The following is a 17482-nucleotide window of genomic DNA, read 5'->3' as shown; positions in this document are numbered from 1 at the left end:
GCAGTCACTGGAGCAAGCAAGCCTCATGTTCGCTTCCCAGCTGCCTGGCTGCCGGCCGCCATCTTGGCTGACAGTTAATTTGCATATACTCACTGATTAGCCAATGAAAAGGGTAGCGGTCATACGCTAATTACCATGTTTCTCTTTTATTAGTGTAGATATCACACCTTCCAAAAAGGCAGTATCAATTAGCACCATCCTCCATTTCACATCATTTTGCACAAAAATCCAATCTCCATGAGCTATTCCTTTTATCTAGTTATCACTTAGGAGTTAGTTACTGAAGTTCGAGGCTCAAATGATTACTAAGGGAGGGTTCAAGGCAAGGTAGACAATCCAGATGATGTCTGAAAATCCCAGAACCACAGTGAACCCACATTCAGCCTGGGGCCTGGCCTAAAGGAAGGGCCCAAAAAATGACCACACATGGCTGAGATGGAGCTGATGCTCAGAGAGGAGGAAGGGCTCCCCTGACAGGGGAGCAGTGGGAAGAGGCCACTCTCTTGACACCAGGCTGGGACTGTTTCCAGGGCAGGATGATGGGTAGTTTGTCCTATGCGGGGATGGACCATCTCCCAGGGTCCAGCAGACTGGACAGCATCAAGGAGACAAGCCTGGCGTTTCTCCACAAAAGCAGCCATTTCTCATGTGGCAACAAGTACTTTCTCAGGGAAAACAAGACACATAGCCCAAGACAGAAAAGAGGGATCATCTCATTTGACACATAAGGCAATATTGGATGTCTCTGCAAGCAGCAAATTGAGTGGAATTTATCTGTGAACAACATGGTAATAATCAATACAATTAATTTTTCATTAAGCCACACTGTTCCTAAGCTGTAAATGTTAAGATCCTAAGATTGGAGTATAATTAACATCTGAAACAACAAAGTAATTTTGAGGACTTGGCACCAATATGGAGGCCAGAAGCACCAACATGGAGGGACCCCCACAGGCCTACCCATCTTAGGACACAGCACCTGCTGAGCGACAGATTTACTCCTTGCAGGTTTCACACGCCCCAGCTGCACCTCCAGCCCAAAGCCACCGCCTGCTCTGCCCTCTGCCCCATCTGGACCAACCCCTGCTCTAGATCAGGGAGAGGGCAGAAGCAGGCAGATTCTGCCCGGCACAAGCATTTACCTGCTGTACACACTGACCCCAATGGGACAAGAGGACAGTGATGGTCACACATCTTAGGTTGACTTCTCCACTCCTAATTCATCCAGGGTGCAGCGTCTTAGACCGACGCAGCTCCGGTGCCTAAACCAGGGCCCGAAAGACTCCTTGCTGCCCACGCCAAGCAGAAATTTTGCTTGGGCAGCTCAGCCTGTGAAAACAACATTCTCATAAAGTCATCTTCCAAATAATTCATGGCACCGAGACTCAGGGCAAAATGACAAATGGTGGGAGTTGGAAGAACTGGCTCTAATCCAGAACAGAACTCCCCTTCTGCTGCGTAATTTTTCAGTTGTAACTCTTAGCAAACCTGTCCTTCCTTTTCTCACATGCACGAGCACACGTAAACACAGCCCAAGTCATGTTTCTAGTGGCCTTGCAAATAGAATTGACCCTGGAGTGCTGTGATAGAAAGGCAGCCGGATGAGATTTAAGACAACGTGAGCCCAAGTGTGAGGTGTGCAAAGGAGAAGGCACAGGTGTGGACTGATGCACAACAGATCAGGGGAGGCCCGCAAAGAGACTCCCTCCCTCAGCTCCCCCTTCCCTGCAGAGCCCTCCCATTTGCTCCCTGCGGCATTACTGCCTACTCCATTGTGCCTTCCTGATCATTGATAAAGGGCCTGGATATGAAAGAAATTGTTCTCCACTGCAGGCTGCATGAATAGCCCATTATCAATAGGAAGCAATTTGTTTGCTTACAATGGCCAACTCCCTCCTTTTGTTTTAACGTGCCGGTTTTCCATCAAAATAAGTCTGCACCTTTGAAAAGACCATTTCAAAGCCTCACACTCTCCCCAGCTTGAGAAATAAAACTGAAATCAGCTGAGGCAGACTGCTCCCAGTCCAGCTCTCCAATATGAAAAGGGAAACTCAGAAAAAGGGTGGGGGGGATTGCTTCAGGAATTCTACCCAGAAACTTAATCCTAAATGAGTCCACACGTGCACCCAACAGGCATGCACACACCGCACAAACCACTGCATATTTTACTGAAGAGAAGGAATCCTGGGTGGGAGTTGAGGAGGAAGCTCAGGGCCTCGCACGTCCTTGTGGATGTTCAGATCACGGAGAACAGTGTGATAAAGGCCACATTTCAATCCATGGAAGAAAGAAAGATTACTAAATAATGGAGTAAAAGCAGTCAGTTTATACTTGGAAAATATTAAATTACAACTGTACATTACACCATATGCCCCAACCTACTTTTTTAAAAAAGATAAGAAATCTACTTTAAAATAAAATATATTTGTATTGATTTCAGAAAGAAATCAGTATCAATGATGAAAGAGAATTGTTGATCGGCTGCCTCCTGCACGCCCCACAATGGGGATCATGCAGGAGGCAGCCAATCGATGATTCTCTCCCATCGGCGTTTCTATCTCTCTCTCCCTCTCCCTTCCTCTCTCTCTAAAGTCAATAAAAACACATTAAATATAAATACATGAAAGTACAATAACACACTGTGTGGATAAAGCTGTGAGGAAGCAGTCCCCTCAAACTTTGGTGGAAGAAGTATTTATTCGTATAATCTCTCTGAAGTGCAGTTTGGCGATCTCTAGTCTATTACAAATGCACACTTTACCTCAACCACTCCACCTCTAGAAATGTATATTACTGATAAACTCACACACACGTGGGATGAAATACAAACCAGGCTCTCAGTTGCAGCACTGTTTATATATTTTTTAAAAGATCAGATTTCATAATATTAAGGAATTATAGTTAGCTGTGTTAGGTGTGATATTGGTATTGTTTTTTAAGTCATTTTGTGGGTCTATGCTAAAATAATTACAGGTGAAATGCTATGATGTCTGAGATGTACTTTAAAACAATAGAGGGAGGAGGAGGGCTGACAGATGGGGTATAAGTAAAACAAGCTTAGTCACAAGTTAAAGCTAGGTAATGGGTATTCATTAGACTTGAATTTTCTATAATAAAACATTAAAAAGAGGACGCAGCTAGAAAGGGAATAAGAATGTCCTTTTTATCCTAATGTGGAACGACCTGCAAGATGTTGTTAAGTGACAAAAGCAAGAGGCAGAAAAGTATGCATCAAATGCCACCATGTAAGCAAAAGAAGAAGAAAAAAATTAGTATAAAAACCTGCTTGTCAGTGGAAGAATATACAAGAAACGGTAGCTATGATTCTCCAGGGATGGGAACCACATGAGGGAGGAAGGAAAGGAATAGAGGTATACTTTCACAATCTAGCCACCCCCCTTATCTGTGGGGGACCCTTCCAAGAGGTCGTCTAAGACCATCCTGCATATCAGATATTTACATTACGATTCATAACAGTAGCAACATTACAGTTATGAAGTAGCAACGAAAATAATTTTATGGTTGGGTCACAACATGAGGAATTGTATTTAAAGGGCCAGAAGGTTGAGAACCACTGGAATAGAGGAACACTTTCACAATCTAGCCATCCCCTTTATCTGTGGGGGACCCTTCCAAGACCCCCAGTGAATGCCTGAAACCATAGATGGTACTGAATCCTGTATATGATGGAAGGGAGGGGGGGTCCCTGTATATACATATCTATGATACAGTTTAATTTATAAAGTCAGCTCAGTAAGAAATTAACAACAATAACTAATAATAAAATAGGACAATTATAGCAATGTAATGGGATAAAGTTATCTGAATGTGGTCTCTTTCTCAAAGTATCTTGCTGTACTGTACCACCCTTCTTCTTGTGATGATGGGGGATGATACAGTGCCCATGCGGTGAGAGGAAGTAGGTGAGTAATGCAGGCATTGTGATGTAGCATTACATTATAAGGGTGACCTGAACATAGGCACTGAGCTACGAAGACAGTTGATATGATAACCAAGATGGCTACTAAGTGACTAATGGGCATGGAGTCTACAGTGTGGACACACTGGACTAAGGGATGATTCACATCCTGGGTGGGATGGAGCCACAACAGTGCGAGTTTTTATCACACTACTCAGAATGGAGTGCAGTTGAATATTTTCAAATTCTTTTTCTAGAATTTTCCATTGAATATATTCAGACACAGTTGACCAAAAGTAACTGAAACCATGAAAAATAAAAACCACGAAGAAAGGGGCCTACTGTATACTTTTGAAGTTTGTGCCATTAATGTTTATCTATTAAATAAATAAATAAATAAATAGTTTGTAAAAATATACACGAAATCTTTAATAGTGGTTATTGCTAAAGGGCAGGGTTACGGATGATTATTACTTTCCAAATATTCTACAAGGAACATATATCTCTTAAGTAATTGGGGGTGGGGGGCAGCGAGAAGGGCAAAAAAAAAGTAGGAAATGACTTAATCAAAGAGCTTGTTTCAACCATCAAACAGAAGGTGACCTGGGGACTCTTCATTGCCTGACGCTGCCACAGCCCTCTTCCTGCCAGCATGCCGAGCACCCAGGATCTTCAGGGCCCACATTAGGGTGAGGAAGAGATGCTAGCCAAGATCTGGCCCTGCCCTTAAAGCCCTCATGATGGGGCAGGTGGGGAGAGTGACAGGAACGCAAACGGGCAATTACCGCAGTATGTGCTGAGTGCTGTAATACCCACAACTTAAGAAAACTAGGGAGAGGAAGGTCATGGTAGGAAACTAATTTTTTCAGGAGAAAAATGAATAAGATCCTTAAAGATGGATGGTAATTAGATTCAAGATTATAGGTGATGATTCAGTTTAGTGTCATGGATAAAGCTGACCCCATTTGCTAATTGGCCTCCCCTGTGACTCAGCAGGAAAACAGTGCCTAATGATTTGCATTGGTCCTCCAGTGAAGAGCTGAGCCAAAGTTACTCACCACTCCTCCTCATGCCCTGAAGCTTTGACCTTATAGCACAACAACAACCTTGCAACAGTTCTAAGTGACTTCAACACCCTTAACCACTGCTTCTCTAAACGCTTTCACCTCCCTTCCACTCAAGAAACGCCCCTGTAAGGAGAGTCTGGTCTTGGTTCTCACTCAACATTGCTCTGAAATCATAAGGTCTAAAGTTTTTCTCTCATATTATGACCTCACATTTTTCCAACTGTCACTCCCACTGGCTGCTCTTCAACCTTCTGAGACCTTCATTCCTCAGCCTTCCATTGTCTTCCTTTCCTATTCATCCCAACTAGGGACACAATCCTTTCTCCATGGTTATTATTCAAGATCTTCATGATTTTCCACAAATTCTTAGTCCTACTTCCCAAATCCATCCCCAAACTCTCAGTAAATAATGTCCTCTCATTGCTCTTCGGGAGAAAAAAAAAGAGGTTATCAGTCCAGAACGGTTTTAATATTTTTACCCCCTTTCCCCTATAAACTTACGTACTACAAAATTCATTCTCATTTTCTCTCTCGTTTCAGACAAAAGAGGTACCCATTGCATTTGTATCAGACTTATTTAATGGAAATCCAGATTCTCTCGCCTTCATCCATCTCCCATACTCTTGGCCACTTGTTTTGCTGTAGCTGTTGCCAGTATGGGGACTCAAAGCAGACTCCTTTAGGGCCATTCGGCCCCAAGCCCTGAGGCCACTGCCAGCATCTCTCTCACTCCTCCATAGTTTCTAAGCTTGGATGAAGCCCCACACTGTGTATGCAATCAGGCCTTCTCAGTGATGGCCAAATGGACTAGATGACACACACATTCCAGAAGCCCCAGGCTATTAACGGTATGAAAATTCAATCTTGACCAATCAGAAAGAGTATACAGGAGAGTTGGGAAATAAATTCCCTCTTTATTCTCTCCATTAGACTGTCCCCAAACAGTGTTTCTCTACAGCCTATCTGGAATCATCCTACATAGCTGAGACCTCATGAAACAATGGCCAACCTAGCAATGCATGACTTAGTGCTGCTCTCCATACTTCCCTCTATCACTTCTCTTTTCTCTCATTCTTACTGCCCTGGGTTTGCACTTTCCCCCAAGACCTGAGCATTTAAGCCTTGCCTCAGGCTCTACTTTCCAGAGCCAGCACGCCAAGAATGCTATGAATTCCATTACTTCCTCCCTCCCAGAGACTTTCAACCTTAGTTACTCTCTCACTTCTGTGGCATATATTTTTAGTAAATGCAGAATAGCCTAGAGAATGATATAAATGAACCCCTATAAATCCACAAGCAAGCTATCAAATCTTAACATTTTGATTTAGTATTTTTAGAAAACAAAACAAAAAGTTAGACATCACAAATACAAATAAAGCTCCTTGTATGTCTCTCTCTGATCTCATTTTCCTCACTACCCGGATATTATCACAATCTTTAATTTGGTATTTATCATTCCCATTCATGATTTTTAACATATTTGTTGGCCCTAGCAGGATAGCTCAGTTGTTTAGAGCGCTGTACAGATAGCCAAGGTGTGGGTATACTAAGGTTACACATTCAACCCTCGGAGGTTGTAGGTACATTAAAGTTGTACATTCAATCCTCGGTCAGGGCACATACAAGAAGCAACCAATGAATGCATAAATAAGTGGAACAACAAATCAATGTTTCTCTCTCTCAAGTCAATATATATAAAAATACATAATTTTAAAAAATGTTTATTTCTTATAAAATACCTCAAACGCAAGAGTATAGAAAAGAGAATAATATAATAAACATGTGTTTACCTAACCCAGGCTTATCAAGTCTGTGCATTGTACTATATTTATTTTAGATCTTCTTTTGAATTGGCTTTATGGAAGTATATTATAGTTTGAAGCTCTTCATAGATCACTTCTCTATTTTATTCCTCTCCTTCCATTCCAAATGGAATGATTTCAGTGCATATTGTTGCCTTGGACATTTTCATCTTTTTTCTGAATACACATGCATTCACATACGTGTGTGTGTACTTTTATATATAAATAATAAATACACACATATATACATATTGATCCATATAACTACTTTGTTTACACTACTATGTAATATTCCATCTCCATTTGATTGATATATAGGTTGCTGACAATTTTTATATGAAAGGAATGCCCACAATAAGTATCCTTGCATCCTGTGGAGACAGTGCCTCTCTCTAACAGCTACACAGCCAGTTGCAAGGTGTGGGCCAGGAAGAAAATATACCCAACCACACTGGACTTGCCCTTGCTTGGTGTGCCACCTCTGTTTCTGTTAACATGCTTGTCCCTGGCCAATAGAATGAAGGTCTTCACAATGGGAGGGGTCTCTCCCGGACCATCTCAGCCACTATGAAAGCTGAAGTATTAAGTATACTTGATAGACCCTATACAATTACTAAAACTAGTTGTGTAGACTCTTAATGACATGGAAAATGTTCATAATTTATTGTCAAGTGGCAAAATAAATTTCTACACAGTCTGTATTGTGCGATCATCATTTTTAATGAAGGGATTATACCAAAAAGACCAGAAACCAGTCTGAAGGGGCAATTCTAACATCAAAATAAACAATGGCAGGAAGAGATCATGATCTATTGAATAAAATGGGAACGGATGTGTTAATACCAACTAAATGAATGAGTGAATGAATGAAGAAAAGGCTCTTGCTTACAGCATAATACTAGTAAGTGTAGAAGGAATGATGGATTCAGAAAAAAATATCATTTGATAACCACCATAATAATAACTGATTCAGAAAAAAATTTATTTAGGCAAGAATCACTAGTGAGTGAAAGACTGATGAAGATCGAATATTTATATAGCTTCAACGTATTTCCCTGCAAATAACTATTAATTTTAAAAGGGAAAGAGTCACTATACAGTGAGAAGCCTAGCAGACTCTATTTTAATTTAGTGATCAAAGTTAATATCACCAGTAATGGGCCAAGTCATCACCATGTGTCACCTGATCGGATGCCGTGAGGATGACACATCATTATCACGTCTGTAATATTTCTGCCAAAGCTGCATAACTGAAATCTAACCATGAAAAAAACATCAGACAAATCCAACATCCAACATGAGGGGCATGTTACAAAATAACTGGCCTGTAACCTTCAAAAACATCCAGGTGGTGAGTGAAAAGAGAACTCCCCAAAACTAAGAAACATTTTGAGATTGGATGAAACTGAAAAGACATCACAGATAAGGGCTAAATGATTCTGGATTGGATGATTTAGCCATAAAGAACAACACTGGGATAACTGGGGAAATCTGAATGGAGACTGTAGGTTAGGTGGTGGTAGTGTACAATGTTTCCTGAGTCTGATGATTATGTCGTGGCTATGCAGGAAGAATGTGGAAAAAATACACTGAGTATTCAAGATCAGTGGGACATCATGTCTGCTGCTTGCTCTACAAAGTTGTAGAGGAAAATGTAGCTATTTGAAGGGAGAGAGAAAATGTTAAAGCAAATGTGGACAATGTCAACAATTAGAGAATTGGGTTAAGAATATAGAGGAGTTCATTGTACTTGAAATTTTCCTCCATATTTGAAATTATCTAAAATAAAATAGTAAAAGCAAATAAGACTATGTAATGTTAATTTAATTACATTATAGGGTAGAACATTATGCATGTTTACTAAATGACATGAGAAAATCTATTTTCTTTAAAAATCAGGATAAAAATTATATAAGCAAGATGACTTTAACTGTTAAAACATGTGTCTAGGGCAGCGGTTCTCCACCTGTGGGTCGCAACCCCTTTGGGGGTCGAACGACCCTTTCACAGGGGTCGCCTAAGACCATCGGAAAAACACATATATAATTACATACTGTTTTTGTGATTAATCACTATGCTTTAATTATGTTCAATTTGTAACAATGAAATTGGGGGTCACCACAACATGAGGAACTGTATTAAAGGGTCGCGGCATTAGGAAGGTTGAGAACCACTGGTCTAGGGGGAAAAAGACAGAAGAAAAAATACAACAAAATGTAAAGGTGAATCATCATACAGTGGTGACACTCCAGATGACTGCAGGAAGTCGGTGGTGGCCTTTATACTTTCCTTTACTTACAAACTTGTCCATGTGTCTAAAGTTGTATAAGAACCAAATGTTATTTTTAAAAACAAAACCGAAGCAATGAATGAATTAAGGCTTGACTCCAGCCACTCTCTCCATTCTGAGGAGCTTTTTTCTGAGAGCATCTGATGTCTCAGAATGGGAATCTTTCACAAAACTTGAGGCATCTGTTCTTAGGCCCAATTCCTCTGGAAACTCTTTATTTCCCAACTCCTATTAACCAATTTGGCCGTGAGGAGCAAACCAGTCCCAGACTCTGCCACTAAATGGGTTTACAAGGTGCTTATGTTAGCACAGGCTGAGCTCGGACTTAGCTAATCTTCAAAGAGGGAGCCTGCCATCCCATTCAATAACATAAAAGGCGATTTGTGTGGGGGGAGAAAAGCCATTTCCACATGGAAATTGCTTCACAACAATGTGCCCATAAAAAAATGACTCATAAATAAACTGCTGGCCAGCCCATCTCCTGCCTGTGTCCTCCCTCTCTCACTCATTACCCTTTCTCTCGGGTGTCACTCAAATGGAAAATGAGGTTCTCTCAATAGAAAAACAAGTTGGGACATTGGTTTAACGCCGAAGTAGTGAACCAAGACTGTTCACACATTCTATAAAAATAAATACATAAACAAACGAATAAATAAAAACCACAAAACATCTAGTCATTCTGCTCTTTCTACCTGATCACATTCCAAAGGTTTCATGACATCAACAAGTCACCCTTGGCCCTTCCCCCTCTTGGGGTCTGCATGCCCATCATCCAGAGCTGTGGGCCTGGAACAGCACATCCCACCGTGGTCTGCTGCAGCATCCAATCCCTCACTGGCTCCCACGGGCTCCTTCGTCCAGCAGGCACTTCCAGGTCTGCTGTTCAAAGTTGGGCCAGAGCCCACTGCCACGGGGCCGACCCTCCCCACTCTTTGGTGTGTCAGGGTCATCCCAAACTTGGCCATGCCCACCCGCTTCCCACATCTCAGCCCATCCCAACCCCACCCCAAGCCACACACCAGACACCAGCTCTTTGCTGTATTAAGAGCAGACCTTTTCTTTCAACACTATGGGCTATTTTGTTACTCAGAAATCCTCTTTCCACAAGTGACACTTTTCTATGTGTTCTTTAAGATTTACAGCTAAAGTCGGGTTTCCCCCGGAGGGGAGAGAAGAGCTCACTCTCTCCTCCGGAGTCCTGTGGGACATCCCACCGGCGTGGGCAGGGGCAGTGAGGAAAGGGTGCTCAGAAGTGCCCGAGCCACAGCCCCACCTCCCCTCTGTGCCTCCTGCTGGAACTGCCCAAACGCTTTTGGCACATGCAGCCATACTGAGGTCCTCTCAGGGGAAATCATGGTGAGGGTATTCCCTGCCCCCCCCCCCATTTGTCAAGGGAGAGTGGACAATGGAAGGAGCCCCTCGGAGACTGCACCCCAGCCTTGCCTGTAGGATGTGGTCAGTCTGGGGCTGAAGGCACTGATGCCAACAGTACTTCAGTCCATGACACATGTCCCAGTGGAAATAATGTCTCTAACTGCTCCCTTAGCTACTGGCCCACCATCTCCCTCCTCCAACCAGTGGTGCCCAATAAATGACTATTGAGTGGCAGGATGCCCTGAAGGAAGCAGAGGGTCCCCAGGAAAACCTGGTCCTCAGGACCCAACTCCCTGCCACCAGCCAAGGGAGAGGGACCAGGACAGGACTGGAGTCTTTGCTAGGGTTTTGGAGGCTTTGAGGTGATTGGAGGCTTTGAGGTGATTGGAGGCTTTGAGGTGATGGAGGCTTTTCCCAAGTGTGGACAGGTTCCCCCAGGCTGTGCATAAGCTGATGCTGGTGTTCCCACGCTGGGGAAGGTTACCCGAGGTCACCCGGTGGGGCAGAGGTATGGAAAAAATAAACAACTCCAAACAAGGCACTGTTTGTCCACAAACTGTCCCTGGCCACTTGGACAAATAAACCCAAATACATAGCTTGTTTTCTCAGTGCCTGAAGCGATGTCCCTTCATAGCTGAGCATAAATCAAGACACTCACCAGAGCAGGATAAAAACTCAGCACTTGCATTGGGCTCCCCCGGCTTTCCTTATGAGTCAGTCTCAAATGGCGATGGTAAGACTGACACTTATGCCTGTAGATCCAAATTCCGTCCCTAGAAGCATATTTAAGGATCTTCCCGTGACACCGCTGAGCTGCAGGGGCACTGCCTGCCAGGGTGGCATTACTGCAGGGCCACCGCACCTAAGTGTGGGCTCCTCTACCAGCAATAGCCCACTTTGGGAACCTCTGGGGCAGCTGTAGGGGCAGCTGGGTCTTGGTCAGGAATTGTCTGCTTGCTGCTGGTGCAGGATTTCCAGAAAGATGTCAGACAAGAGGCTCTCTTAGAGTAGGGGTTCTCTGCAGTCCCCCGGCCTGTGGCTCCCATCACGGGACATCAGCTCATCACGGGACATCAGCTCGGCAGCTTCTCCTGCTTTAGGGCACTCTGCCCAGAGTCGGTCTGGGGCCAGGCCTGGAGAAGCCACCTTCACAGTGTCCAGCTCTCCTGAGATGAGGCTTTTATGTTTCCCAGGTCACCTGAATCATGAACAATTTGCAGCACCAGCTAGTTCAGAGAAGGCCGGGTATGAAGATGTGTAATAGTTCCAATTCCTAGAAAGATGAAATCCCCGCTAAGGACCAGACAAACTGCCTCCTTTACTAAGGAGGGCAGCAGAAAAAGAAAAGAAAATAAAACACCTGAGAGGCATACTACCAGACTGCTGTCAGCTGTCCCCATCATGAGAGAGGCCTTGGGCCAAATAGAACTTGACCCACAGACTCCACACCCTAACTCCCAGTGCTCTCCCTGTACATTTCCATTAACTGCCCCAGAGGGGTTACATTTGCCCAAACAAGCTCAGTAAAAAAAAAAACCCTAAATACCTCAAATTCATCTGGGAAGCCCTGGATGAGATGACAGAAGCATGAGGGGATCAGCTTGAGGATGCTGTTATGCTGGCACACACCATTCTTATTTGCAAAGAGTACTGAGCTTCCCGGATGTGAATGGCCAGAGGAATGTTTGGCTCTTCTGCATGTCTGTGACTACAGAGGGCCTGTGTTACGGATGGAACTGTGTCCCCCCTAAATTCATATGTTGAAGCCTTAATTTCCAATGGGACTATGTTTAGAGATAGGGCCTTCGAGGAGGTAATTATGGTTCAATGGGATCATAGAATGGAGCCCTAAGCTGAGAGAATTGGAGTCCTTATAGAAAGAGGAAGAGACACAGAGATCTCTGTGTGTGCACACACCCACAGATCATAGCACATGTGAGCACACAGCCAAGTGGCGGCTGTCTGCAAGTTGGGAAGAGAGCCCTCACCGGAAACCTAACCTGCTCGCACCTTGACCTTGGGCTTCCAGCCTCCAGAATTGTAAAAAAAATAACTGTCTGTTCTTTAAGCCACCCAGTGTGTGGTACTTTATTATGGCAGCCCAAGTTGACTGTTACTGCCTCACTTGGATTCAAAAAAATAAATGCTCCTATTTGACCAGGCACAAACTCTGTACAAGGGCCAGCAGCAATCCCAAGGTAGGGGCAATTTATCAATTTTCTATTGCCACAAACTACCACAAACTTAGCAACTTAAAGCAACACAAATGTATTTTCTTACATTTCTGGATGTTGGAGGATTGACCTGAGCCTTACAGGGCTAAAGTCAAGGTGCTGGTAGGGTTGGTTCCTTTTGGAGGATCCAGGGGAGAATCCTTGCCGTTTCCATCCTCCAGAGGCTGGGCATGGCTCCTTCCTCCACCTTTAAAGCTGACTGTGTAGCATCTTCTATCTCTGAGCAAGTGCCTCCCTCTCATAAGAACCCTTATCATTGCCTTGTGTTCACCCAGATAATCCAGGAGAATCTCTGAATCAATCTGCAATGTCCCTTTTGCCATATAAGGTAACATATTCAGTTTCCAGGGTTAGGACATGAATATTTGGGGGGCCATTATTCAGCCTACCACAGGCACTGTCTGATCTACAAGCACATTCTAGGATTGTCCAAGAGGCCAAAACCCAGGGGAACAGGGGCCTGCAAGGCTATCAGGCCCCGCAATGGGCCCCTGTACAGGGCAGGGCATGGGTGTACCAAACAATGAGCGATCATTCCCAGGGAAAGCAGGAGCAGGCAGACTATAGGCAAAACAGTGTGGATAGGACAGGACCGGCTGCTCAGAGAGGACCCTTTGCATGGAGGCTAGGAAGAGCCCCTATATCCTCAGGCCAGGCTGCAGGAAGCACTCCTCAGCAGCAGCATGGGCAATTGGGCCCATGGAACCAAGACCCAGGCCACAAAGCTTGGCTAATGCCCCACACCTCTAGGCCTGGAGGCACCAGCTCTGTAACTGGAAGCCAGCAGAGAGCCACCGTAAGATGAGGCCCACTGTTCCCTTTCACCACAGTGGTGACCGTCTGGAACAGGGCTTGGTGCAGCCCAAGCCAGGTATCCCAACACAGCGGGACATGCCCATCACCGACACAGGCGCCCTACCTGGGCAGTGTTCTCCCTGTTTCATAACTGCTTCACTCTGAGGGCTGACCTCCCCTGATGAAAGTCCTCTGGGTGGCAGAGGCTCAGAAGCTACCAAGTGTCTGAGGATGACAGAGGTAAACATCACAACCCCATCTGGCATGCTGTCCCTGTCCCTAATGTCCAGGGACTCAGAGCCTCCAAGGCATGGGCTTTAAATCACAAGGCATTGGATGAGCCCCTAAGTCTGTGTGAGGGGCTGTGCAGGCCTTGAGAGGATGCCAGGATTACAGAGTCTGCCTATGGGGAGGGGTAATTATCATGGATGAGATGGATAGTCACAGAATGCTGATGGGAAGTATAAAATAATGTCCTAATTTGTTAATAAACACTGTCAGAATGAACAAACAAATGAACTGAGCCCACTGTGCCACTGGGAGACCTTGATTGATGATATGGGAACAAGTGGTCATAGCTAATCCATTCGTTCATTTACCCATTGGGCAAATATTGGTCAAATGCACTGCATGCCAACTTCTGCACTCAAGAAGATGTGCAAGATGGGCATGGCCTTGTCCTCCAGAAGCTCCTGACCTAGGAAGATAAACAAGTGGATAAAAATATCACTTCTGGGTAATGAAAACAGCAACACGTATAAAAGTGTTGTAGATACACAGAAAAGAAATAGCCTTTGGGGATGTCTAAATGTTCAACTATTCAATTCACCAGTCAATCAACAACTAGTATATCGAAGCCCTAACCATGTATCAGGCTCTCTGCGAGGCACTGGGCACACAGTGGTGACAAGACTGGCACAATCCCTGACCACACAGAAGTTAAGTTCCCATCCATGAAATATCCAGAATCGGCACATCCCTGGACATAAAAAATTAGCAGTTGCCTAGGTTTGATGGAATTGGGAGGAGATAAGAAGTAGCTGTTAATGGGTATGCATATTGGGGGGCAAAGGAGAGTGATTAAAATGCTCTAAAATTAATTGTGATGATGGTTGCACAACTTGGTGAATATATTAGAAAAAACTAAATTGTATACTAGTACTTTGAAAAGGTGAAAATATGGAATGTGAATTACATTTCAATAAAGCTGATTTTTAAAAAACATATCATGATGGTAGAGACGCACAATTATTAAATAAGTCACAAAAGCATGCGATGACTTCCAAGATGGAGAAGCCCAGGGTACTCTGGGCGGTGCTTCGGGGCTTCCGACAACGCCTAGTGGGAGAAAGGTCTGGAAGATTTCCCAGAAGAGGTGACATTTAAACTGAAATTCACTTCTAGAGAAGGACTTAGTCAGTCAGAGTGAGAAGCTAAGACAGTTGTTCTAGGCAGACAGAGGGGAGAAAACACATGGTATGTTTGAAAAACTGAAGAAGGTTCCGGGAAGTTGGAGCAGAGTGGAGGAGTGGGGAGGAGTGGGGAGAAGTGAAAACGGAGGCACCGATCATTCCACAAAAGGCCTTACAAACAACTTTCAGCAGATGTGACTTCATCCCAGAGGGAACAGGAAGCCATTTGAAGGCTTTCAGAGGAGACAGACAGAATCGGGTTGACATTCATTCACTCAGCCGTCCAACAAACATCTCCTGAGTACCTTTGATGTGCGGGGCCTTGGTCAAGGGTAATAAGTTGTGAATAAAACAAATAAGGTCTCTTCCCTCATGCAGTTTACATAATTATGAAAGAGACTGACCATAAACAAGTAAGCAAATAAACTAACCAGGTAGCTACACATTTGGAAAGACTCCTCTGGCAGCCAGAGTGGGGAGAATGGATTGACGGGAGAGGGAGACTGGAAACAGAGAGGAAGGAGGAGACTCTGGCCACAGTCCAGGCGAGAGATGAGTGTGCCTGTGGCAGACCCTACTGAAGGCCTCCCCAAAATAACATCCCCTGCCTCTCTGCCAGAAACTCCCTCTCCCAGCCTTCCTCAGCTAGAGCACGGACCAGGGACCCAGTCACGACCTCCGGGACCTGAGAGTGAGGCTGCAGAGGCAGGTCTCAGGAAGGTTTTCCTTGCTCACACAAAAGGGTCACACAGCAGGACATGTCCCTCTTCTTTAATAGTAGAAGCGTTTTGGGTCTTAATTTATAAGTTTGGTGGTGTTTTTGTGACTAGAAATATGCTGTTGGAACTTAACTCTTTATACCAATTAGTCTATGGATTTGTTTATACAACATTTCACTTAACGTCACAGTTTCCAAGAACCTATCAAGAACATTAAGTGAGGACTTACTGTGTAAGTAATATACTACTGTATATACATAATGTTGAATTTCTAACGTTTTACATGAAACAAAATCACATTGAATCTAAGTATCTAAACTGTTATAAAAGATGTATATTATAACCCATAGAACAACCACACAAGCATACACAAATCAAAGCAGCATAGTTAAATATGTAATGAAGTAATTAAAGTTAATTAACCAAAAAGAAGGAGAAACAAAGAGAAAAGAGTACATATGAATCTAATCAAAGGCTAATAACAAAAAGGTAGAAATAAAACAATTACACAATAATTGTATTTTATGTAAATGAACTAAACATTCCGATTAAAAAGGCAGAGATTTCTTCTGACAAGATAAAATGTCAAGGATCAATCAAATAACATCTGTGAGATATGTACTTTAAATAAAAAATACAGATAGGAGCAAAGTAAAAGAAAGAAGAAAGCTAGTGTGAATAAATTAATATCAGAAAAATATGATTGTAAGGCAAGGAGTATTAATAGAGATAGAAGGGACATTTCATAATGCTAAAAAAGAATCGACTCATCAAGAAGTCACAACAATCCTAAGATAAATGCCTATGTACCTAATAACAAGAGTTTCAAAATACATGAGTCAACAGAATTAAAGGAAGGAATAAAAAAAACATACAATCACTGTTGGAGATTTTAACATCCCTCTTTCAGGAATTGATAGGAAAGAGAGGGAAGGAGGGAGGGAGGATGAGGGAAGGAAAAAGATGATACATAGAAGAAAATCACCTCAATATCATTTGCCATCAGGGTAATGTAAATTAAACTCACAATGGGATATCAGTACACACCCAGTAGATTGGCTAAAATTAGAAAGATAGCACCAAGTGCTCGCGAAGATGTGGAACAACATAATAGTTGGTGAGGGTGTAAAATAGTACAACTTTGGAGAAGTGTTCGACAGTTGCCTGAAAAACTGACTGTATACCTGTACCTACCAAGCAAAACAAATTGATAGTGATAGAAAGCTACACAGGGTTTGCCTATGGGAGGCAAGGACCGAACAGGAAGGGGGCTGATGGAGCTTTCTGGACTGATGGAAATGTTTTAATATAAGAGGCAGCAAACTATCCATTGGCCAAATACAGCCTACCTCCTATTTTTTTTTTAATAAAATCTTATTTCGACACAAGCATGCTCACTTGTTCACATATTGACCACAGCTGCTTTTGCACTACAGTGGCAGAATTCAGTGTGTGCAATAGAGAGCATGGCCCACAAATCCTAAAATATTTACTATCCTTTACAGAAAAAAAGTTTGTTGATCCCTATTCCAACATGTAATATACTAGAAGCCCAGTGCACGAATTCATGCATGGGTGGGGTCTAGCTGGCCCGGCCCCATTTATCATGGTGGATTGGGGCCGGGCCTGTTGGGAGGAGGAGATGGCGGGAGATTGGCCGGCCAGCCAGCCTGCCCCGATCAGGGCCCGATCAGGGCCTGGCCAGCTGGGGGGGAGAGGCTGCAGGCGATTGGCTGGTGGGCCCTGCCCCCGATTGGGGGGGAGGCCAATTGGGGGTGGGGACGGCCGTGGGGAGGGGCTGTGGGCCGGCCACACCGCCCCCAGAATGGTGTGTGTGTGTGGGGGGGGGGGGGCGATCAGGGGCAGATGT

General features: G+C 43.8%; 1 protein-coding gene across 1 annotated transcript in view; it reads right to left on the bottom strand.

Moving 5' to 3' along the window:
- CALN1 (calneuron 1) overlaps positions 1 to 17482 on the bottom strand; it is a 322912-nt gene that overhangs the window by 193202 nt on the left and 112228 nt on the right. The window lies entirely within an intron of this gene.

This window comes from Myotis lucifugus, unplaced genomic scaffold (genome assembly GCF_000147115.1).
Source record: "Myotis lucifugus unplaced genomic scaffold, Myoluc2.0 scaffold_45, whole genome shotgun sequence".
In the NCBI taxonomy this organism is placed as follows: Eukaryota; Metazoa; Chordata; class Mammalia; order Chiroptera; family Vespertilionidae; genus Myotis; species Myotis lucifugus.
Note: the sequence above shows the minus strand (reverse complement) of the source record. Positions and strands in the feature narration are given on the sequence as shown.